Raw genomic sequence first — 24,286 nt, 5'->3', positions numbered from 1 at the left:
TACTTCACCACAACAATGTTCCTCTTGTGTCTAGATGTCTATTTCATAAATGAAATTCTACAGTCAAATAATGACACAAATAGGTCAATGACTGAAGACCATTTTATTTCCTTGGTGAAATAATTTTCAGAAAAAAGTGTTTCAATCATATAAAACAATTGGATTTTATTAAATGCAATTTCTCTGACAAATATGTGAATATTTGTTCACATAACAAATGTTCAGAAAATGTTGTCCCAAGAGTATCCATGAGAATGTGTGGGTAAGTCTGTGTGATTAAAGTTCTGCCTCTTTTTAACATGTATTGTATGCTCTAAGACATGTAATAAGTGTGTGGTTGTGGTTATCATCCTCACAATTCTGACTGCTTTAGTAGACACTCCTACATTGCTTGATCCCAGTTTTGAAGGATGCACATTTGGGTTTCATTCAAACTTTGAGGCCCATCTGAGTGAAATGTTGGAGATGGAAGTAGAAAAGAATTATAGGTAGGCCATTGATTATATTAAGGTGTAGTTTGCTTCATCATTGGGATGATAAAAATGTCAAAATGATATTTGCAAGACCGCCTACTACCTCATAGTTCCCTACGTCCGGTTAGATCCCACAGGCTGGGCCTCCTTCAGGCCCCGTCGGCCAAGCACTGCCATTTGGCAGGGCCACGGAGGAAGGCCTTCTCTGTAATGGTGCCCATGCTTTGGAACCAGCTCCCCCCGGAGATTAGGACCACTCCCACCCTGTTGGTCTTCCGTAAGCTACTTAAGACCTGGCTTTCCCGGCAGGCCTGGGGTTTATAAAACCTGGATGACTGTCTTTGCACTGTTTGTTTTGTTATGTTTTATGTGTTTTTTATTGTTAGCCACCCAGAGTCCTTCGGGAGTGGGGCGGCTTATAAATTTTAATAATAATAATAATAATAATAATAATAATAATAATAATAATAATAATTTTGTACAACAAAATATCCCCACAATCTTTTGCGGCCAAAAACCAAATTCCTTGAGTGATGGATGAGATATCACATCTCAAACAACAGGTAGATCTAGTACATTAAAATTAAAAGCATTTGTGACAATTAATATGTGTATTCCTGTCATAATATGTATATTCTGGCCATAATAACCATTCTATATCCTTTTAGAAGCTCAAAGTGTATTGAAGAACTTTCATGGGAAATTCAAGGACCCAGTTTGAATAGATGAGTCAGGGGATTTTTTAACTGAACATGCTGTGTAACCCTAAGGAGATCAATTTTTATAAAAAGTAAAAATATACATTTGTGTGCCTAAGTTTTGAACTGTAGTCTTGGAATTTTATTCTCTTAATCTTATCAGTAACTCACTGTTTGTTGCTCAATCCTCAGGCAAAGAAGTTTTCCCCTGATTTTTCAACAGTTCGGTTTTTTTAGCAGCCTAATTATTAGATTACAATTTGCCTTCAATCACCCAACTTTTTCTATATTCCATTCATTTTCCAATCACTCATCTTCCAACAATAAAGTAACATAAATTCCTTGATAAAGCACAGATGAGTTCTGCTCTCTACCTTAAATTTTACATTCTAGAGAATTATGAAAGAATCCTCCAAATTGAAAAAATATCTTAGAAACCCAGACAAAAAATAAAATAAAATGCAGGCAACGATTTAAAAAGTATAGGATTATCCTTAAAAATAATGATATCACCGGTAATGCTTCTTTGCTAGGACATGGAGTTTCCTCAGGTACCCTTTAGATTAGCTGGTTATAGGCCATTTCTATATTGAGAGACAGCGCATTTGCAAATGCTACTTGTTTCTTATAATTTATTTTCTACCTGTCTCAGAAGGTTCGCAATACACAATTCTCTTAGATAGATGCACTGAGAGCAAAAGTCATCTAAAGACTTTCTACAGTTAAATGTAGACATGATTTTTTTTCTTGCTTCTAATCCAATTTTCTAAACACTACATCACATTGATTCTTACGTATTACTAATTATTGAAATATTAATCTCTAGACACCAGTGGTGGGGAAGACTTGCCCTGATCATTGACAAAGAAGAAGACTCTTGTTGGCTATTGATGGTTAAAAAAAAAGAGTGCAGAACGAATCAACAAGCTTTTTGGTATAATCCAAGAGCTTGTTAAGAGGGTTCTTTGTATTTTATTTGAGACCATATTTATTTACTTGATTTTATATTATTTGCCTGTCACCTTTGTGAGATTCTGAGAGTGTCTCACAACAATAAAACCTCTTAATAAAAAAAAAAACAATTATATTGCTATTATGGTAGGAATTATCTTAATGCATTGCAAATTCCCTACCACTATTGTGTCTAGCGAATGCCTTATTTTTCAATAGTATAATAATAATACTAGTAGTAAAGTTGGAAGGGACCTTGGAGGTCATCTAGTCGAACCCCCTGCTCAGGCATTTATACCATTATACCATTTCGGACAAATGGCTGTTCAGTGTCTTCTTAAAAACTTCCAGTGTTGCAGCATTCACCGCTTGTGGAGGCAGGTTGTTCCACTGGTTAATTGTTCTGTTAGGAAGTTTCTCCTTAGTTCTAGGTTGCTTCTCTCCTTGCTTAGTTTCCACCCGTTGCTTCTTGTCCTGCCTTCAGGCACCTTGGAGAATAGCTTGACTCCCTCTTCTTTGTGGCAGCCCCTGAGATATTGGAACACTGCTATCATGTCCCCCCTAGTCCTTCTCTTCATTAAACTAGACATACCCAATTCCAGCAGCCGTTCCTTATATGCTTTAGCTTCCAGTCCCTTAATCATCTTTGTTGCTCTTCTCTGTACTCTTTCTAGAGTCTCAACATCTTTTTTACATCGCGGTAAAACTGGATGCAGTATTCCAAGTGTGGCCTTACCAAGGCATTGTAAAGTGGTATTAATACTTCACGTGATCTTGATTCTATCTCTCTGTTAATGCAGCCTAGCACTGTGTTGGCCTTTTTGGCAGCTGCAGCACACTGCTGGCTCATATTTAGGTGACTGTCCACCAGGACTCCGAGGTCTCTTTCACAGTTACTACTATTGAACAAGGTACCCCCTATACTATACCTATGCATTTGGTTTTTCTTTCCTAAATGTAGAACCTTGCTTTTTTCACCATTGAATTTCATTTTGTTAGATAATGCCCAGTGTTCAAGTCTGTCCAGATCCTTCTGTATCTTAAACCTGTCTTCTGGAGTGTTGGCTATTCCTGCCAGCTTGGTGTCGTCTACAAATTTGATGAGTTCCCCATCTATCCCCTCATCCAAATCATTGATGAAGATGTTGAAGAGCACTGGGCCCAGAACAGAACCCTGGGGCGCCCCACTACACACTTGCTCCCATGTAGATGCGGTTCCATTGAGGACCACACGCTGAGTACGGCCGGTCAGTAAGCTACAGATCCATCTGGTGGTGATGCTTTCTACCCCACAAGTAGTAGGTTGTGATCTACTTTATCAAATGCCTTACTGAAGTCCAAATAAATTATGTGTCAACACTGCAAATACTGTATATTCTTGCTTTGATAATATGCAGAACTGTCTGGTATTTTTAGAGTTAATGCAGAGCAGAAGAGGGTGGAGGGACAAGCCCGGGAAAGAGAGAGGAAGGAAACCTTTGACCTTCACACTAATTGGATAATGTGATATATGACAGCTAATTTAGGGAGGGAACATTCTGATAATTTAATTGCTCAGGCAAAGAGAATTTAGATCTTGGCATACCTCCGTTATGCCTGTGCCGACATTTTGTAACAATAAATGACTTTTAGGAAAATATGCCTGGAAGTTCTTTGAAGTGTTCATTAGCCGGAACCATAATATCATGTCCACAGCATTCCTCTGATCCACTAATTTTGTCACTTGGTAAAAGAATGCAATAAGATTTGTATGGCATGATCTATTTTTGACAAACCCATGTTGGCTTTTAGTAATGACTTTGTTTGCCTCTAGGTGTTTGCTGATTCATTGTTTGATCATCTTTTCCAGGATATTCCCAGGTATTGAGGTCAGGCTGAGAGGTGTGTAATTTTCTGGGTCCATTTTTTTCCTTTTTTGTAGATGGGAACTACATCAGCTCTTTTCCAGTCCTCTGGTAGTTCCCCTGTGCTCCAGGATCTTTGAAAAATATAGTTCAGTGGTTCTAAGATCCCATCTGCCAGTTCCTTGAGAACCTTGGGGTGTAATCCATCTGGTCCTGGCGATTTGAACTAGTCTAGGCTGGACAGGTGCTCACTTACCATTTTCTTGCCTATCTTAACTTGTGTTTCTGTTCTGTTTTTTATGGCACTATTTTTGATAGGTTGGTCTGTTTTTTCCCTTTGTGTAAAGACAGATGCAAAAAATGAGTTAAATAGTTCTGCTTTCTCCCTGTTGCTTGTCACCTTCTTGCCACTTTCACCCATTAATGGACCAATCATTTCCTTCACTTTTTTCTTGTTTTTTACATTGAAAGAATGTAAAATGTTGAAAGAATGTTGAAAGAAGCTTTTTTTGTTATTTTTGACTTTGGTCGCAAGCCTTAGTTCATTTTGAGCCTTGGCTTTCCTCACTTCATCTTGGAGGCTCGGGCTATTTGCTGATATTCTGACTTAGTTATGTGCCCCTCTTTCCACTTTCTATACTTGTCCTTTTTATCTTTAAATTTGTCAGAGAGTTCTTTATGCAGCCATGCTGGTTTCTTTTGAGAGCTGTTATTTTTCCTCTTTGTTGGTATTGTGCTAGACTGGATTTTTATTATCTCATTTTTCAAAATTTCCCAAGCTTCTTGAGTTGTTTTCCCCTGGAGGATTCTCATCCATGGAATTCTTCCCAAGCCCTCTCTAAGTTTATTGAAATTAGCTCTCTTGAAGTCCAAGACTCTAGTTTGACTGTGTTCTATTGCTTGTGCTACCATAATGAATTCCAATATTGCATGATCACTTCCTCCCAGGGTTCCTATGGCTTCAACACCTTCTATCATTTCATTTCTGTTAGTGAGAATTAGATCCAAAATGGCTAATCCCCTAGTTCCTTTCTCTACTTTTTGGGAGACAAAGTTGTCTGCTAGGTTTGCCAGGAACCTGTTTGATCATTTCTGTTCCTGGTTAAAAATGCAACTAAAGTGTGCTTAAGTTGTATTTACAACTCAGAGGCAATACACTCTCCTCTGATCTTCTGTAACAAGAAAGCCAACATTATGTATCTATAGCCAGGGAAAGAATCCTCTTTCAGAGTTGTGGACATAAATCCCCTTTTTTGTGATTCCTAGACCCAGCAGACTTTGTCCAGCCAGAATTCACAATTTTAGTTGGAAACAAAAGAAATATAAGATGTATACTATCGGTTCCTTTTAACAACCTAAAATCAAATATTCAACACATTTACAATTCCTTGAAAATGTATTATTTTTATTAAAATAATTAAAACCCAACAACTGCATATCAGCAAACTATGGGATCTAATGTGTTTTATTATTATTCACTTTTTATTCTTCTAGTAGATTTACACCAATTCGCTATCTCTCTTCCATTCTTGTCAATGGGCGGTTAACCTGTACAGGAAAAAAAAATTGCATTGATAATATTTAGGGCTAGTGTGTGCTAAATTATTACTATCCATCTAGGTAAAAAGACATAGTACAAGTGCCATGAACCTATATAAATCAGAAGGACACAAGCATACACCGGATGTGGAGGGATACAGTGGATGTTCAGATCATTAACAACAAAGCACATTGTTTTAAGGGTCATTAGCCATAAAGCATGGCATTTCAATTTTGAACCTTTTCCCCAACATAAAGTGTAAGTAAGAAAACGAAGGTAATATGCCTTTTGTGGTTAAATTTCCAATGGAAATATTTTGCATAGTGGCCATTGACATATCATGTTTGCAGAACAGTGACTGACAAGAGTTAAATTCAAAACATGTAGTCATTTTCTAATGTGTGGGACTTATTATTTTCCTTTTCCCTTTTCTGTGATTGAAGGAAAACTGTTTAGATGTTTGTTTCCAAAACGGCATCTGTCAGTAATCAAAGGAGGAAAAATTGCATAAAACAAATGCAATTGTTTAGAGCAGCATTTCCTGGATCATGTTAAATGCTTGATTTGCTCCCCATTATGTTCACCAAATAATTTTGTTTTCCACAATAATTGTAATATTTAACATGTTGCATTTAATCTTCTTTCAAGGCTATTAGTAACAGCTCACTTAGAAAAGAACTCGTGGCTCAACAAGAATAGATTCACTGCCACCCACATCACAGAGAAAAATGGTAAAGTTAATGGCACCCTAATTGTTCTGGATCGAAAGCACAGCTATTTAACAGCTCTAGTTCTTTATTTGACTTCCAACTACTGTATGTTTAGAATGAAGAGAATTCATATTCATTCTGAATTTTGTTCTCCAGCAATCAATGCGGGTATTTTATGTGCTTTTCATGGTTAATTTATAGTGAGGTATAGCTTCCATGTTGGGTCCAAAGATCTATGAGTTATGAACATCATAAAGACAATAAATAGAACAGGTGTCAGTCAATATAAGATCATATAAGCCTGTGTCAGCCTCTGGAAGTAATCATATAACTGTGGTCCATTTTTATTCATTTGCATTTTAATAAAAGATAAAAAAGTAACGTAGGTCAGTTACATTCAGTTAGTAATCAAAAGCGCTAGCCATTGTAGAGAAGGACAGATATCTGATCTGATAGTGTTTAAATGCTGATTGTTGCATAATAGTCTTACTTACTTAACAATTCTGTGAAGGCCTTGAAGATCATCAAGTAACCTATTGAAGAAAGGACAAGTCATTTTAATCAAGCTGAATTCAACCCAGGAGAAGGTTCAGTCCATCAATCAGAAGGCTCACTGTGACAATATTTATCTTTTTCTAATGTTTATTTTCTTCTTTGGCTCTGAGTACAATTTTGATATTCCTTTGAAAAGGAGTTGACACTCAATATACAAAGCATAATGAGACGTCAGGCACCTGTGTTACTGATTTTAGAATGTATATACACACCAAACATATCTATGAATCTGTGTTATACACAAAGAGATATGTACATGCATGCAAGCTAACTATGTCCACATTTGATTATATCAAAAGAAGTAAGACATTTCTAAAAAGCATCAATTTCTTTGAAATAAAATAAAATGTAATCCTTTAGCCCTGTACAGCTACAAGAGCTGGCTAGAAACGAATTGCTTCTGATAATATGATGTGAGTCAATAGTTAGAAGGAAATGTGTTTGAAGAATGTAAAGTATTAGAATTTTAAATCCTTCTATAGTATCTCATACTAACAATTCTGCAAATATTCACTGTTAAGAGTATTCTTACTCACAAAGTCACAGTGGTGGAATATCCTTTCTTTATTTGGCAAAAAGAACAAAAGATTAAACCATTTAAAAATTGGATAATCAATTTCCCTTTAATGAAATAATTAAGATAAATCCTGTGTTAATAAAGAGTACAGCACAGGACATTCAGTCTTTTCAGATCTTTACTTCTATAATGTATCCTCATATCATCTCCCTGTGTATCTGACTGAGAAATGTGCAACTAAAAGGAAAAAAAGTATTTTGATCATTCATATATGCAACTTTATGACAATAACATTCAACTCTACATTTATGCACATTTCCTGCAAAGTAAATAATGTTGAACTTGTGGGGGCACACTTCCTAATAAACATGGAATATAACTGAGCGGCTGCTAAAAATATATAGGAATGCAAATTACATGGTTGGCATTTTCCTTGGCATTCCAGAGATTCAATAGGAATAATCCTTTGATTTCACATTGTTGCTAGGATTGCACAAGTTCTTTTAATATTTAGGAATGGTATCATATAATTTAGTAGCACAGGAAATGCATCTTTATAAAACATCCTACAAACAAAAGTGACAAACTTTGTCATCTTCAGTAAACAAATGAAATAAATATGATTTTCTTTACTGCAATTCCTTAGAAAAAAAATATTTGATTTCATGGAAATTAAGGTCTGTAGCATGCTATTTATTATGTGATTATATTTAAAAGTATATATCATTTGGCGTTTGGTATTCAAATCATGTAAAAAAATCAAGAAGGAAGGAGAAGGAGAAGGAGGAGAAGGAGAAGGAGAAGAAGAAGAAGAAGAAGAAGAAGAAGAAGAAGAAGAAGAAGAAGAAGAAGAAGAAGAAGAAGAAGAAGAAGAAGAAGAAGAAGAAGAAGAAGCAGAAGAAGAAGAAGAAGAAGAAGAAGAAGAAGAAGAAGAAGAAGAAGAAGAAGAAGAAGAAGAAGAAGAAGAAGAAGAAGAAGAATTTTTTTACATAAGACATTTTTAATATTTTAATATTATGGAAGATAGTACCTTTATAATTACTAAGAAAAAATAACAATCCTCAGTTACTCAGATCTGCATTCTCTTTATTTCTTAAAATGATTACCTACCAAATTGTACATAATGCCCAAAAAATTAAATTAAGTTAAATTAAATTACATTAAATTGAAACCTTCATTCTAGTCCCCCGTCTTCCTCCTGCACTCTGATCACATTCATGGGAAAAGTAGCTGTGATAAACAGATACTGAATCAGTCTTGAAATTCTTTTTTTGGAGGGGAAAAAAAAAAGCACACGTCCAAAACATTGCATGATAGTCTTTAAGCAGTTCCATCTGTCAAGCAGAAATTTTAGGCTAATAGCCTGTGGCAATCTCCCTCTGCAGTCCACTACCTGCTTTTGTCAAACTAAGTCTCTGTTCCATTTTTTTTAAGGGGGGGGAGGGAAAAAAAACGAAAGGGGAAAAACTTTGTAAACCAAAATCATCTGAGTGATGAAACTCTAATTTTACCCTCCTCTCTTTGATGTTAAGCGGTGGCTTCTTACTTTAAAAAAGAGAGGGAGAGAGAGAGAGAAAAGAAGGAGGGGGAGACAGAGAGAGACAGAGAGAGAGAGAGAGAGAGAGAGAGAGAGAGAGGAGAAGACAGCAAGGCTAGAAGCAGATGACTTTTCATCCCCATTTCACCTTGCCACTGAGTCTGTGAGAGATTGGTTCACTGTCAAGGAGATTTTTTTTTACCCATGATTCCATATGGTATGGACCGGGCTACATGTTGCCCAACATGCCAGTGCAAGTGTTTTCTCAATTAGGTGTCTTATCTCCCGTGAGTTAGCATCAGATGAAGCTTGCTGACAGCATAATGGCAGGGAAAACCTCCGACGGATCCATCAAATGGCAGCTCTGCTATGACATCTCGGCCAGAACTTGGTGGATGGTGAGTTGGCAGCGCGGCTGCCTTTTTCTTCCCCCTCCTTCCTTTTTCTACTTTCCCTCCCTCTTTGACAAAATGTCCCAGACCTCACATTTATCAAATTAACATTTGATTTTTTTTTCACACTCTTCATTGGAGCAGTCTTCCACTTGTCCCACTAGTGTGTTTTCCCCTTCTGTAACAAGAGACCGTTCATGTGCACTGCAGTTGAAGACAGTGGCAGCTTTCCCCCACTCAGGCTTGCTTCCCTGCACTATTTCTTGCTAAACCTAGCTGGATAGGTAGCTTGACAAAGTTTTCGTTTACAAAAGCCACTCTTTCCCCCATTGAGCTGTTGTGCTGTTGTTGAACTTTGGTGTTGCAGATTTTGCTCTGTCTCTGCCTATGAACATGTGGTTGCATAGGTAGAAATATAAATAGAGTGTATATATTTTATATTTGTTGGACAAAATTGAAGCTATTGCAAGCTATCTCAATATTAAGTAGGGGAAAAGCTCTGTTGGCATTTTTTTATGGAACAGGACATTTGATGGCACGGATGTTATCTCAATAGAAGGAGCTGGTCTAATGTTTTCTTTTATTTGTTAGTGTTAGAAGAGATTCCTGTCCGGTTATGTTCAGGAGGTGGATGTTGTAGAGACCCCACTTGAATTTCTTTCAGATGCAATTAAAAGTTTTATTAAAGTTTCCAAAGGCACTCTCAGAATGAGTTAACTCACATGTCATGGTCACTCGGCCCAGACAACCTTTGACATCTTGAGTCTAGCAGAGATACAGTGACTTAAGAGGATGCACAATGGCTCATTGTAGCAGAAGATGCAAACCTCGTTGTGTTGAAGGGAGCCCTCAAATCATTACTGCCCTCGTTAGCGTGCTGTCCGTTAAGGATTAATTTGTTAGCTTGTTCTTTTCTTTTTCCTTTTTCAAAAGCTTTTTTTAAAAAGTTTTTTGTAATTTTAATTCTTAAAGCAAAAAGTGATGTTGCTGTTATCATTATTATTTTGTGGAGAGAAGCATTTTTTGCTGCCAGAAAATGCATATTTTATGTGCTCCTAACTGGACTATGAGCCTCTTCCGTTCAGTTCACATAGATATCACGGTTTGTTGCTGGTTTTGTTTTAAAGAAGGACTGATGAGTGGAATTACAATGAAACAGACTCTGGCATTGTGTTGTTTGATATACTGAATCAAGTAAGTGGGACCATAAAATCTTACATATATACATGCATGCACCTCTCACACACAAGAAACTTCTCTACCGGATCAATTTTGTTGTCACTCTGAGAAGTTTAGGACTCCTGCGGATTTGGAAGACATGGAAAAGTGAACTACGGAAGGATTTCATTGTTCAGTTGGGCGGAATTGGTTGCTTGCATCCAAAGTTGTTTGGGGAATTATATTTGTTTTAACTTTTACTCATTAGAAAAAGTTTAACTGCCAGTCTCCAGGTATATGTTACATGCCGATGTTGGTTAAGCAGGGGAAGTCTAACTACTTTAATCAAACTACTAATTTTCCAATTAGATTTTCTGCCAGGAGAAAATGCAGAAAGGATGTTCATGGATGCTCTGAAATTGTCTGATTTTTAATTTGACTATTTAGCCTGATAAATTCTGAAATGTGAATGTTGAAACCGCACTGTTTTGGTATATGTATTTGACAGCACACTTTGATTTTACAGATATCAGTATACCTATTTGTTGCCTTGTTCTTCTGATAAGCGAGAGCTGCTTAAAATTTTCCCAATATTGTATCTTAAAAGATGGTCTTTCTTTTAAAAGCATGCCCAAGACTGTGTTATATCTCACTGATGATGCATATGATTTATCATTTTAAGTATAATACGTATAAAATAAAAGGCTGGAAACATTAAGCAATGCACTTGACAAGAAAATAAATAAGCTTTATTTCTAGACAGACTGTTTAGATAAAGCCTTATGGAAAGTTCTTAAACTTTTTTAAACACCACCTAATTTTATTCCCTAGAAGTACAGATGTAAAAAAAAATCACATTGTTAAAAGTTAATATAATAATAAAAAAATGAGAACTGTTAGGTTTTTTTCGTTTACACAAACTCTCCAGCTATGCAAGTTTTTGTGTAATAGACAGGTCCGTTTCAAGACCGGGATTCAATTATTGATACAAAAGTAGGCAATTTTAATGCCTCTACTATAACATCAACCATATTTTTCCCCTTAAATCCCAACGCATCTGTTAACTTCTTTTAATCAAAACTCTACTACACAGTTCATTTTAACACACAAAGACAAAAAGAAGCTTTGAAAGTTACCTCATGCATCGTCTGGCTGCACAAAACAATCTCAGCCACTGCCTACTGCTAAACTTCAGTTTGGTACTGCCAGCATACAAAGAGATGAGTGAATGCCCCCTTTCCACCCGCATGGACCCAGCTGCCAGCCGCGTGATATGCAATTTTGCTTTTTAATGAGTCGTAAACAATTTATGTATGTCAATGGAGCGAGTTTGTTTTATTTCAGGGAACAGGTTCAGAATCGGTTTGAAGTGGCTGCCGTCTCTACTGTAGGAGAGTATGCTGTCCAAATTTTAAAGGTTCTGTGTCATTTTGATGAAAAGACCTATTATAATGAAAGAAATGGCTGTTTTGTAAGGGTAGGCATAGTAATCTCCTATGCTGGGACTGAGTCTCTCTCTCTCTCTCTCTCTCTCTCTCTCTCTCTCTCTCTCTTACAGTTCTGGCGTGTTTTGTAGTTAGATAGTTTGTAGTTTAGTTGGATATCAGCTAAAATTGAAATGTTCTTCAGTGCTTGGACTTCTCTGCATGTGTATGTTTTCGAGAAAGAACTGCTTAAACTTTGTAATGCTGCTTTCTCATCACATCTTCAATACCATTATTAAAAACTGGTCTTTCTGTCTTTATCAGATAGAATGGTCAGGATGTTTAATTTCTTCTCTGGAATAATAATAATAATAAAAAAAAATCTAAGGAAACTACAACCTGAAAGTATTTGTAATATTTCCAGAGACTGTACTGCCAAGTAAATATGTTCAGCATCATCAGACATTTCCTGGTACTGTAAGCAAGACTCAGTACATGTGTATATTTAACAATAATTACATTTGTTGTGATGATTTGCAAGAAATCTTTTGAAATCTAACCTTGTCTACCTCATGCTTTAATCATGGCATTTGTGAAACAGGTATTAATTTAGGCTAACACTCAAATGACATCCTTAATTTAAAAACATCTGAAAATGAATTGGCACTCCAAAGATGACAAAGCTAAATCAAGCTGATTTTTTTTTTCTTTTAAGAGGGAAAAATACAATATCTAACAGGTATTTTAATATACTAAAATAAGTTTCCAAAAGTTATAAATCAGAGTGCATGTGCCATTTCTGATAGCCTTCTCAAGTTCTGTTTCATTCATACACATTATGCAGGTGATGAAAACACTAATAATTTGGAAACAGCATCATTTTGGATTTAGATGCTGAGAATGTTCAGATGTTTGATTGATGTAAAAAAAAGGAATAGATTGAGCCTGTATTTGACTGTTATGCTTGAGAACAAAGGAGGTATTTGTTGCATTTATGTCAATGTCATTAATAAAGAACTATTTTGAAAGAAACTCTTCACATGTATGCCTACAGATGATTAGCTATTAAAAATAATTCTTTGGAGCGGCAAACTGTATAGCCTAGACATCTTTTCACTATCAACCTACAAGATGCTTTTATCTGTGACCATTCAGCATTTAACAGTAATTTAGGGAACAAAGCTGCCAACAGGATTCCGCCAATATTAAGTTAGAACTGGGAATATAATACTGTGTTCTTTCCTAATTACTAATAATTTTAATCCTGGAAGCAATTACTAGCAATATGTATAACATCAGGCATTTAATTTCTTCCCCTTAGTTCCCCAATCATATTCTGGTTGCACTCATATTTATTCTTTGTTGTCACTGGAAGTTACTAAAATTGTCAGGATGATCTGTAATGCAATTCAGGGCATAACTACTGATTTAAAAATGTATCACTAACATGAACTCTAAATAATAAATTTAACAACTTGGTATGAAAGAATGCCATTAATGGCCAGAGCTTACAACTTCAGAAAACTTTGACAGATTGTACTTCACTGACTATATGTGTCTTTTGAAGGAAATATAATCAATATATCCGGGACAAAAAATATGATAAGCTTTTCATCTAATAGTTGATCTGCCTGCCTAACATTTTATCAAAAACATTTTGTTTTTCAATCAGGACAGCATAAATTTCTGAACACTTCCAAAAGTGTTTATCATTTGTAGCCCTTTCTGTCTCATCTTTTAGGAACATTAATACTCCACACTGTTAACTAATTTTTCACTGTTACACCATGCATGTTAGCTATTGCACAATGTATATTTTTCTCCCAGTAAACATCTTGTTCTTTTGTTGTACCATCCACTTATATTTCTAGATAGCTCTGCCTCTGTTTCGTTTCTGTCCTCTTCCTTCACCTGTCCTGAATATTGTTAGGAATGTTTCTAATTTAGAGGCAGTGGCTGATTAGAGGACAGGAAATTGGGGGATTAAACTGTCTGGTTGAACTTCCTTTACTTATCAGCGCTCAGTAACTTTAGTCTGGATTATGAACTCAACAACAGTTCCAGAGTTGATTTCGCTGTTGTATGTAATTTTTTCTTTCTTTAAAAAAATCAGAACTTTAAGCTGCTCGTGATTGTAAGTTATCATTGGTTAATTTCAGCCTTTGATAATAAGAGAAAAAAATTGGAATAATTTTAGACATAGAGGGCACTTTTTATTTACCCTTCAGAATGGGTCTCTGAGTGTGTGTGCACACACACTTACATAATGTAAACAATTGCTATTGAACCAAACATCAAATAATGTCATACTTTCTAAGAGAAACTGCATTATTTGATAAGAGGAAAAGGCATTATAACCATTATTAAAATCTGCTTTCCATAAGAAGCACTCAAAACCTTTGGTAATGCATTGATACAAATGTGTGGTCTATTAGCACAACAACTTTCCTAAGATATTAAAAGATTAATTTTCCAGATCATAGCTTAGTGTGAGAAGGAATTCACCTCATCTCGATTGTCCCAAAAACAATATTTTGGAAGCATGTCTTGTAAATGGTTCATAGAGAACAAATTTAGGCCTACAATAAGAAAATTCTTCTAATAAAAAGTATGATATCAATCTAGCAATGTTCTATAGGAACAACAAGATATTTGGGTATACTCTGTGATTTTTATGGATCTTAAAGTTTTTGGCTGTGTTTAATCAAAACCTTGAAAAAAACCCTGAACTAAATATTCAATAAAGCATATTTGTTCCTTCCCATCCTTAAGAGAAGGAGCCCCTTGTAGAATTTTCATGATGTCACTTTTAATAAACTTTACTTTTTTTGAAAATATTTATTGGCGCTCTAACTTGTTTTGTAGCAAAGATTTACATATTGTTTTACGTATTGTTTACATACAATATGTATAACATTATTTTAAAGCATGTTGGCTTCACTTGGTCCACTACAGGTGTAGAATGGAAACCTAATCTTGCTTCTGATTTCATTTTTTTAAAAAGAAAAAAGAAAAAGAGTCACTGACACAAGTATTTTTTAAAAAAATATAATTTGTATCAATAAAAAGTGTTTGCAAAATACAGTAGGGCATGGAGGGGGATTTATTTTTTTCTAAACAAAGGGGCTGGAAAAAGAAATAGATTCTCTTTTCTCCAGACATGGCAGTTTTGATCTGCATCAGACCATCACCTATTAACTCTAGGAAAAGGTATGCATAGGTATTTGCTACAAGCCATCATGATGAAAATGATGAAAATGATGAAATGGACACCCTGACCACGTGATGTGAACCCCAGCCTTTCAGATTTACACTCCAATGCTGGACACAAGTATATAAGTCAAGTTGTGTTAGGTTTATGTCCTGATGATAGGATATATGTGTTACTTTGCAAGAGAGGTAATCCCATAAATCTAACAAGTAATCTCATAACCTCTCAACCTCTTCTGGGTTTCTATATACTTAAACCAATCTATCTATAACATATAGTATATAATGTATTGTATAGTTTGTTCCTACATACAAGTAGTCCTCAACTTACAACTATAACTGAGCCCCAAATTTCTGTTCCTAAGCAAGACATTTATTAAGTGAGTTTTGCCCCATTTTACAACTTACAACTTAAGTCACTGCAGTTGTTAAGTTAGTAACATGGTTGTTAGGTGAATCTAGCTTCCCCATTGACTTTGCTTGTCAGAAGGTTATAAAAGTTTAGGGGTTAGGGTTAGGGTGACCCTGGGACACTGTAACTGTCATAAATATGAGTCAGTTACCAAGTGTCTGAATTCTGATCACATGACCATGGGAATGCTGCAATGGTCATAAATGTGAAAAATGGTCATAAGTCACTTTTTTCAGTGCTGTTGTAACTTAAACGTTCACTAAATGAACCATTATAAGTTGTGGACTATGTGTATCTTACGTTTCAGTGGTCTTGGGTTGGATTATATGTATACAGTGATAAGAAGAGAGTCAGGTTTACATCAATGCCCGCAGCCCTAATTTGGCAACTCAAGAAGCCCCTATACTGCTAATATTTGGTCTGGATTATTGATTTGCCATTTTCCCTTTTTAGAAACTAGAGTTAACAAGCCTATTTCCTCCCAAATCTATCTATCTATTCCATTCATAAGATTAAGCAGTTTGGTCCTGCCTGACCAGCATTTGACCCCTTGCCTATCCTTGCTACAAGGGTAGCCAAGAAATTTTGGACGCCCAGAGTTGACAGTGTGGAACTGATCATTCTAGCAGAGTCTGTTTTGCAGCGTTTCTCAATCTTGGCAACTTAAAAACATGTGGACTTCAACTCCCAGAATTCCATAGCCAGGAATCCACATGTCCACACATCTTAAAGTTGCCAAGGTTGAGAAACACTGCTTATTATTTATAGTTGCCAGTATTTACCACACCTTGAAACTAAAATAATGCTATATAAAGAATTTCCCAGATATCCCACTTTGATCAGATTTATTTTATTTGTAATTGAAAGTGCTTACTTATTTTAATTACTTGTCCACCACTAATGTTCTGGCCCATAACCATAGTAAAAAATTACTACCATTATTACTACACTTGAGATGAGGAGGATGCTATATAAATTAGCTGCCCAGATGTCCTACTTTAACCAGGATTGTCTCACCTTGTCCTGTAGTCATGGCATCCCAACCAATTTTTAAAAACTCCCCCCAGCCCCAGAAAGTAGAGAGCTCACAACTCACAATCTTTCACAACTTAGTTAATCTCCTTTCACCCACACAATTGAGCTTGTCCATACAACAGGGAACTCTTTGGAGAACATAGTTTAACCTACTGACAAAACTAGATCCTCTGCATAGGCAAAGGTGGTTCAAATTAGACAAGAATGCTAAAGCCCATGCTTCCCAGCTCAGTGCATGACTTTTCTCAATGTGCATGCTCTTTCGAAGCTGATCCATAAACAGAGAGCCATTACTAAAGTTATCAGGATTATTTGAAAGGTAGGTAGGTAGGTAGGTAGGTAGATAGATAGATAGATAGATAGATAGATAGATAGATAGATAGATAGATAGATAGATAGATAGATAGATAACCTTTATTGTCATTTTTACTGTGAGCTCATTGGCACACATTAAAAAATGAAATTTTGTTGCTTGCTCTCAAAAATGTACACATATATAATGCACATTTGAACATGCTATATACAACATATGTATAAACTTACATCTTTACATTTAAATAACATATAAACATTAACACTGTCCATCTTGAATACATAGTGGAAAGAGGAAGTTTGAGAGTTCACAAGGTTAATACCGTATGGAACAAAACTGTGAATCTGGATGTTCTGCTTCGGATAATATGAAGCCTCCACCCACAAGGTAACAAGGAAAACAGGTTGTGAAGAGGATGTCTAGTGTCTCAGATAATCCTGCGGACCCTGCTCAAGCATCGCTTATATGCTATGTCCTGGATAAAAGGAAGTGAACTGCCAATGATCTTTTCTGCTATCCTCACCACTCTCTGCACTGCCTTCCTGTCTGAAGCAGTGATGCTTCCACACCAGACTGTAATGCTGTATGACAGAATGCTCTTGATCGTCCCTCTGTAGAAAGTGGTAAGGACAGGGGAAGGAAGAAGGTAGTTGGACAACTCCTCTTTAAAGCACACGCCTGCCTTGGCTGCTGTTCCCATCTAATACCCTGACAGAGTCAGTGATCACAGTGCATATGTTTGTGAGCAATAGCCAAAGCAGCTTTCAGTTTCACAGCTAGGAGTAAGATGCACAAATCACTGAGATTGTAAAACTCATTCAAGATATAAGGAAGCTACAAGCGTTCCTGGCTACGGAAAGCCAAGCAGGTGGTAAGAAAAGCCTTTAAGGCTTCAAATAAAATCACAAAGGTAGCAATCTATTTTGAAACCAAAAAAGACAGATTTCTTTCTCTCTCTTTTTGTATACATGTTCTAAGTATAAAACTACACACAAAGTTAAGTGCATTTTATTGGTCTGAAGTGAGTCAGAAAAGAAATGTCAGCCGAGAATATAGTGTTATTTACTATTGATTGAAATAGATATAAAAGCAGTATTTAAAGATCAACCTACGAAAGGAATATTAACGTTCTGCAAATAATAATGTCTGTCCCAAAGAGCTTTGAATTTATGACCACTGTAATCAAGAATCTGGACTATTTCCCCTATACCAGGTTGCCAAAGCATGACTATGGGTAATCTATGAATTTCTTGAAGAGGCAAAACAGATATATTAACTAATGGAACTGAATTCAAACCATTTGCTCCATGTAAACATAGATTTTCCAGGGGACTGCTGAAAATAAACGTAGTCACCATCCAACTATGGACATGACACAGAGTGTTATAATGCAGACCCCACACTTCATAAGTTTTTTACTTCCAAAAAGCACCGCAAGCTTCTTTTCAAAGAATCGCATGCTATCCTCAAACTTTAGTAATCACACAGATTAATTTTATCATTAATTTTGCAAAATGGGATCACTTAATATTCTACAGAAAAAAAAATAAAAAGCAGAGTTACAGACACTGAAACTATTAGGTTATACAGTAAAGGATTTAAAGAATTTCCATAGTGATATTTTATAGATGTTTTATGCAGTTTGGGTCAAGATGTAGAGCAGATCATTGTTACATGCTTTTTTTCTGCTATCATAGAACAACCTGATTTGATCACTCTTGCAAGATAAGTTGACATGACGGAAAGATCTACACCTTTTTGTAAGTTAATCAGCTAGCTGTTTTGAAGATCAGTGGCTGATGGTATAGCCAGATAAAACAGTTGTCTTCTTGATCATGGTTTTTAATTTCTGCATGAAGCAATAGTCATGCACCTCACCTGAAGGACATTTCATATTTTATAAGCATTTCCTAGGCTGCATTTGAAGTACCATATTTTCTGGTGTATAAGATGACTTTCTAAACCATGCAAATCTTCTCCGAAGTCGGGGGTCATCTTATACACCAGAAAATACAGTGCTGTACCAGCATCCAATTCTTATATTGCAGTTTAAAATAGACATGGATAAATTAAAGTAGGTTCAGAAGAAAGTTAGCAAAATGATAAAGCAGGACTAGGAAACCAAACTCTACAAAGTATTGCTAAAGGAGATAGAACTTAGAAGCTAGGTCCTAGAACTTTATAAAACAATGTTGGAAAGGACCTTGCAGATCTTCCTGTCCAATCCCCTGCTCAAGCAGGAGACCCTGTACCATTCTGGACAAATATCTCTTCTTAAAGGCTTCCAGTGATGGAATACCCACAACTTCTGGAGGCAAGCCATTCCATTGATTAATTTTTCTCATGATCAGAAAATTTCTCAATTCTAGGTTGGATCTGTCTTTGATAATCTTCCATCTGCTACTTCTTGTCCTGCTTGCAGATTAGGTCAACCCTCCTCTTCTCTGTGACATCCCCTCAAATATTGGAAGTGTGATATCATGTCACTTCTAGGCCTTCTCTTTGTTAGGCTAGAAATACCTAGTTCCCTAACCATTTATTGTACAGTTTAGCCTCCAGTTCTTTGTTGCCCTTCTCTGTACTCTTTCTAGAGTCTCAACACTTTTTTTTTTAAAAAAAAACCTTGGTGACCAGAACTGGATGCAATATTCCAAGTGTGATCTTACCAATAAAATATAAAGTGCTCTTAACATTTCACATGAACTTATTATTATCTCTCTATTGATGCAGCTTAGGACTGTGTTGACTTTTTTGGGAAGCTGCAGCTGCAGCAAACTGCTGATTCATGCTTAAGTGATTGTCCATTAGGACATCTAGATCCCTCTCATAGTTACTGCTATTGAGCAAGGTATCACTATTCTATACCTGTGCATTTGGAAGGGGCTGCTTACATGTAAGCCCTTTCTTTTCTCACCACTGAATTGCATTTCATTTGATAAGGGCCCCGTATTTAACTCTGTCACAAAATTTCAGGATCTTGAGCCTATTATCTATTCCCCTACAACTTAGTGTCATCTGAAAATTTGATGAGCTCCCCTTCTATTCCCTCATCTAAACTATGTATGAAGACATTGAAGAGCTTTGATTTACCCCACTGCATGCTTCCCTCCATTTAAATGTAGTTCCATTTATTATAGACAGATATGATTAGCTTGAAAAAGTCAAAATTAATGGAATACATGTACATAACAATATACAAAAATTTAAAAGGCTGACAAGAGTGAGAGTGGATGGACCTGCTATCTATTGACTCCAGGAGCAGTACAAGGATCAATGGGCTAAAATTTAAAGAAAGCAGATTGAAGTTGAATATTAGGAAGAATTTCTTCCTGGTAGGACAGGTCAATATCCCCCACCTACTTGAAACTTTCAAGCAAGCACTTGTCAAAGACAGTTTAGTGAGTTCCTGAGCCCTGCAGGATCTTGGACTTGTTCATATAGAAATTTCTGCACAACTCTATCTTCTATGATTTAGATCTTCAATGAACACTGATTCTGTCTTCTAAATGCTGTATGAATGCCAATAAAGAATATTTGCAGTTCAGTGTTGAAATAAGGGGTCCTTATGCTCTCTGAGCTTGCTTGTTTTCTTGCCAATGCTTCATTACCCAAACTAGGTAACATCATCAGTGTTAATCATTAGCGCTGATGATGTTACCTAGTTTGGGTAATGAAACATCTGCAAGAAAACAAGAAAACATTTTATAGATATTCCATGTTGAAGAGAGGGGATCATAGTATCTAGAGATGAGAGAGAGAGTCTCCGTGAAATGTTGGGTCACTGATTGTATTCACATGTAATGTTACCACAGTCTTCTCAAACTGATCAGCTCCCAGAACTTCTCAATCAGACTTGCATAAAATTCTGGGAACTGAGGTTCACACAACTGGAGGGTATCAAGATTCAGGAAGGTTGTATGATTGTGGTTTCTTTAGCTGATTTAGCGCATTATGTGAAACTGACCATTACAACTGTTTCATAATTTTTGGCTTAGTATCAAACAGTAGGTAGTTTAGCCACTGTTTTCAGTATCATAGGGCATATGCCCCTTATACTGACAGTTTGGGATATAAGCAGGTGAATACAATTGGACTCATGTCTTGCTTGCAAACATTTCATATCCATCTGATCAGCTACTCTGCTAATACTATGATACTTCTGGGATTCATTCAAACCTGTGAACTCTGGAAAAATTGTCAGGGTTTCTCTGAATTGAGCTTCAACTTATATAAGTTGGATCCTTGCTCTACCTGGTGGATTTGAGTTGTCAGAGAAGAGAACTAGGTGTGCGGAGGAAGTGAATGTCTCTTTGGAGAATATACTGTAAGTTCTGAAAGAGACACTGTTGCACCCTTCTTCGAGACACCATTCTACCACTTCATTATTTTGGATTATTGACTTGTTTTTGACGTCCCTTTTGAAGAAAAGGGGATAGGATGGCAATGGGGATGGGATGGCAATTTCAAAGAGCCCCAGATTGTGATTATTTGAATGTCTCTCAGTCTGGGTTTAGGCCTGAGCTTGGGATAGAAAGTTTACATCTCAGCCACAGATATAACAGTAGATGTTATGGGAATTTGACTAGTGACTGGAGACTATGAGAAATTGGGTAGGACAGAGCAGCCACAGGATGAATCAGCGACTGTTTATATAGAAGCCTTCTGCTTCTAAGATGGCTCATTCTTTATTTCATTTTTTAATTTCTACAACCAGCCATCTCAGCCAGTGACTCTGGGCAGCGTTCATCATAAAAATATTAAACAATAAAAAATGCAGAATACATATTGTTGCGTCCTTGGCGGGAAAACAGACACGAGAAGCAGCTGGAGTTCTCAGTTTCTTTTATTCAGCGTTCAGCTTACAGGAAGATGGCTTCAGCCTCGCCCAAACGCCTCGCAGCCTCTTATATAGGCAACTCCCGGGTAAATGGGTTACTTTTTCCGCGCCAGCACCCGCGCATGCGCACGGCGCTGGCGACAGCCTGTCTGGTCCCGGGCAGCTTTGCACCTGCCCGGGACTGCCTGCAAACGCCCGAGCCGTTTGCAAAGGCTCGGGACATAACACCCCTTTCCCCCGGGCTAAAACTACTACCAACATACAACATTTATTTTATATGACATTTTGCTCCCCAGTGCTCCCACTGTTTACTGGCCTTTGCCTTGCCAGCAATGTTATGTAGTCTTCTAGGTACTTGGGAGATTTCTTTGCTCTCTGTGACCTTCTTAGCTGTGGATTACTGGCATAAGTCCCCTGACTGGAGGGAGGCGTGAGCCTGTTCTCTCTATTGTGTCCTGGTGTCTTCCAAGGACTGTGCCCCGATGCCTGGCCTGCTTGCTTGCCCACCGGGCTCGTCAGGCCAGGGCTTCTGTTACTTTGTGACCTGGTTGACCTACCTAGCTGTAGACCCTCAGGCCCCTTGAAGTGATAGCCGCTGCTGGGCGTCTCTGTAGAACCTCCTAGGTCAGTCCAAGACCTGTCAGGAGGCTGTCCATTCCCTGAACCCCATTCTGTGGTTCGGGCTTCGGTGGGTTTTCTGTACTTTCCAAAACTCAGGTGTTCCCTGATTTTTGTCTAGGGTTGTTGTAATCGGGACTTGTTCCTTCGCTAACTCTGTGTATGTTTTGACCCCTGTAGGATTTGGGGTAAGGTAGGCCCCAACCTTTGGGAATTGTGTGGCCAGTTTCTCTTTGCGGGAATGAATTTGTTTGGGATGGCCCCGGTATCCTGCCGTTGCCTGGGTGCATGTGTGGATGTGGTGTGGAAAGTGGAGTATGCCCCCGGGGTGACTCCCTGGCTGGAGTAGGCGTGAGGGCCTGTTGTGTGGGTAAACTCCATGACTTTCTTTTCGGAGCAATTGCAGAACCTTGGGACGAGCCGTTTGTGGCTCCCTCAGTGGAGATGGGCAGTAGCTCTTGCCCTTCCCTTTGCTCCAAAGGGTCCCCCTCCCCCCCTGGCAAAGACCCAGGAGTCTCAGCAGAAAAGTCTCGCCTAGAGCGAAGTTGGTCGATGTGCCGACGCAGGACACGACCGTTGTCCAGGGCAACCTCGTAGGAGAGAGGACCTGTGACCCTGGAAATAGAAGCGGGGACCCAGGTATGACCAGGCCCGTAATTGCGAGCCCAAACCGGGGCCCCCACAAGTAGTTGTCTAGGTGCCCTAGGATGTGAGGTAGATGAAGGCAGTCTGTCCGGATGCAACCGGTCAAGTCTAGTAGTAAGTTGGCGCCCCAACGAAGTTCAGCTGGACTTCTCCCTGTAGAAGTGGACGGTGTGGTGCGATAAGAAAGGAGAAAGTCAGCCAACCTGTGATGCCAGTCCCCGTAGGTGAGTCTCTTCAAGGCGTCCTTTGCGATGCGCACCATGCGTTCAGCCATACCGTTGGTGAACGGGTGAAAAGGCGCAGACGTGGCATGACGAATCAGGTTTGCCTGTAAGAAAGCTTGGAATTCGGAGGAGGTGAATTGAGGGCCGTTGTCGGACACAATGACATCTGGCAGCCCGGGTGCAGCAAAAATCCCCCTCAGTACCTGAATAGTCTTTGCAGTGGTGGTGGATGAGACAGGCACAACCTCAAGCCATTTTGAATGGCTGTCAACAAGGACCAAGAAGAACTGGCCCTGAAGGGCCAGCGTAGTTACAATGTGCACCCTAAGAGACCTGGGGACCTGGTGTTTCCTCCCCCTCGCTGCACAGGAGCTTGGGGCTCTTCTTGGCGATATCGTTGGCAACAGGTGCAATGCGTGTACCTTAGCCTCAATATCTTTATCTAAACCAGGCCACCACACGTGGCTTCGTGCAAGAGCCTTCATATGAACAATGCCAGGATGACCCTCGTGGAGGGATTCTAAGACCCTAGTCCTCATTGAGGTGGGAATGACAACTCTGTTTCCCCAAAGCAGACAACCCTGAGAAAGGGACAGCTCGTTCCTTTTGGACCAGAAACTCTGAACTCAGGACTAGGGCCAACCAGACAAAACCCAGGAACGGACACGTGAAAGTGTGTGATCTGTACCTGATTCAGCGGCAACATCCCTGGCACTAAGAGGGAGCTCGGGCAAGGCTTGGATTGATAGAATGTTGACAGCTGGCACAGGGTCAGCTTCTACTACTGGCAGAGGCAACCTACTGAGGGCCCATCAGCATGGCCCCATTTCTTTCCAGGCTTTGTGGAGTAATGAAAAAATCATATGCAGACAGAAAATGAACCTAGCAGTCCTAGGGAAATGATGTGGGGAGTCTGCTTACGTGTGGTAAACAGTCCCCACAGAAGGCCTTATGGTCAGTGAGACCGTGAAATGCCTGCCATAATAGAAAATCGTGGAATTTTGTAATTCCATCAAACACAGCCAGAGCCTCCCGTCTATCTGAGCGTAGTTGCCGCTCGGCAGAAGACAGTGGTTCTGGAGTAGTATGCAATAGGAACCTGAGTTCCATCAGACCTGAGGTGACTCAGGACAGCTCCAACCCCGTAGGGGGACGCATCACAAGCGATGCACACAGGAAGAGACTCGTTGAAA

At 38.2% G+C, this 24,286-nt stretch overlaps 1 long non-coding RNA gene across 1 annotated transcript; it reads right to left on the bottom strand.

The window, feature by feature from the left end:
- Positions 1-5,419: 5,419 nt before the first annotated feature.
- On the bottom strand, positions 5,420-11,795 carry LOC120297428. The gene is made up of 3 exons (XR_005553794.1): positions 11,512-11,795; positions 6,711-6,749; positions 5,420-5,514 (listed from the first exon to the last, which is right to left on the bottom strand). It is a non-coding gene; the product is annotated as an uncharacterized LOC120297428 (long non-coding RNA).
- Positions 11,796-24,286: the final 12,491 nt, after the last annotated feature.

The sequence above is a fragment of the Crotalus tigris genome, unplaced genomic scaffold (genome assembly GCF_016545835.1).
Source record: "Crotalus tigris isolate CLP2741 ecotype Arizona unplaced genomic scaffold, ASM1654583v1 scf7180000023617.9722795, whole genome shotgun sequence".
Lineage (NCBI taxonomy): Eukaryota > Metazoa > Chordata > Lepidosauria > Squamata > Viperidae > Crotalus > Crotalus tigris.
The sequence above is the reverse complement of the archived record's forward strand: the minus strand, read 5'-3'. Positions and strand labels throughout refer to the sequence as shown.